Source organism: Ovis canadensis, chromosome 1 (genome assembly GCF_042477335.2).
Source record: "Ovis canadensis isolate MfBH-ARS-UI-01 breed Bighorn chromosome 1, ARS-UI_OviCan_v2, whole genome shotgun sequence".
Classification (NCBI taxonomy): Eukaryota; Metazoa; Chordata; class Mammalia; order Artiodactyla; family Bovidae; genus Ovis; species Ovis canadensis.
This window is the reverse complement of record NC_091245.1, coordinates 52,738,161-52,739,648: the sequence shown is the minus strand read 5'-3', so window position 1 is coordinate 52,739,648 and position 1,488 is coordinate 52,738,161. Positions and strand designations below refer to the sequence as shown.

At 40.1% G+C, this 1,488-nt stretch overlaps 1 non-coding gene across 1 annotated transcript; it reads left to right on the top strand.

Moving 5' to 3' along the window:
- Positions 1-205: 205 nt before the first annotated feature.
- On the top strand, positions 206-310 carry LOC138431364 (U6 spliceosomal RNA). The gene has a single exon (XR_011253630.1). It is a non-coding gene; the product is annotated as a U6 spliceosomal RNA (small nuclear RNA).
- The last annotated feature ends 1,178 nt before the right edge of the window (positions 311-1,488 follow it).

Here is a 1,488-nt window from a genome sequence, read left to right as displayed (position 1 = left end):
CTCTTGCCTTGTTGGAAGAAGGTGTTTGATATAACCAGTGTGTTTCCTTGGCAAAATTCTGTTAGGCTTTGCTCTGCTTCATTCTGTACTGCAACACCAAATCTGCCTGTTCCTCCAGGTAACTCTTGACTTCCTACTTTTTCATTCTAGTACCCTATGATGAAAAGGACATGTTTTTTGGGTGTTAGTTCTAAAAGGTCTTGTAGTCCTCTCTTTGGCAGCACATATGCTAAAACTGGAAAAATACAGAGAAGATTAGCATGGCCCCTGCACAAGGATGACACAAATTTGTGATGCGTTCCATATTTTTGTGCTGGCGCTGGGCCGCCCTGACATTGTCCCCCCAAGAGGCGGTCAATAAACCTGATCAACCCTCAAAAAAATAAAAATAAAAAAAATAAAAGGTCTTGTAAGTCTTCATAGAACCGTTCAACTTCAGCTTCTTCAGCATTACTGGTTGGGGTATAGACTTGGATTACTGTGATATTGAATGGTTTGCCTTAGAAACTAACAGAGATCATTCTGTTGTTTTTGAGATTGCATCCAAGTACTGCATTTCTGGATTTTTTTGTTGACTATGATGGCTACTCCATTTCTTCTAAGGTATTCTTTCCCAGGGTAGTGATACAACCGTCATCTGCAGTAAATTCACCCATTCCAGTCCATTTTAGTTCACTGATTCCTAAAATGTCTATGTTCACTCTTGCCATCTCCTTTTTGACTACTTCCAATTTACCTTGATTCACGGACCTAACATTCCAGGTTACTATGCAATGTTGTTCTTTACAACATTGTTCTTTACTTCCATCGCCAGTCATGTCCACAACTGGACATTGTTTTCACTTGGGCTCTGTTTCTTCCTTGTTTTTGGAGTTATTTCTCTACTCTTCTCCAGTGGCATATTGGGTACCTATGAACCTGGGGAGTTCATCTTTCAGTGTAATATCTTTTTGCCTTTTCATACTGTTCGTTGGGTTCTCAAGGCAAGAATACTGAGGTCGTTTGCCATTTCCTTCTCCAGTGGACCATGTTTTCTCAGAACTTTCCACCATGACCCATCCATCTTGGGTGGCCCTACATGGCATTGCTCATAGTTTCACTGAGTTAGACAAGGCTGTGGTCCATATGATCAGTTTGATTAGTTTTTTGTGATTGTATTCATTCTATTTGCCCTCTGATGAATAAGGATAGCACTCAGTGCATCTAACTTAATTGTCCAACATTCATACCCAGTGCTTGATGTTAACTGATCGTGGAAACCAGAACTGTCCTTTCTGTAACCTACCCAACTCTTACCATCTGTGTGTGTTTCTAACTCTGTGCCCTTTTGTGTGATTCCTAGCATTTAAACCATTCTACTTTTTGTGTTCATAGCCTGTCCATCATTTAAAACTCTATTTCAGTGCTGCTTTCTTTTCCCTGACTGCTCATCATGATCTCCTATTACACTTGTTTGAGTCAGACAATGACTACTGATTAAAGACTGTT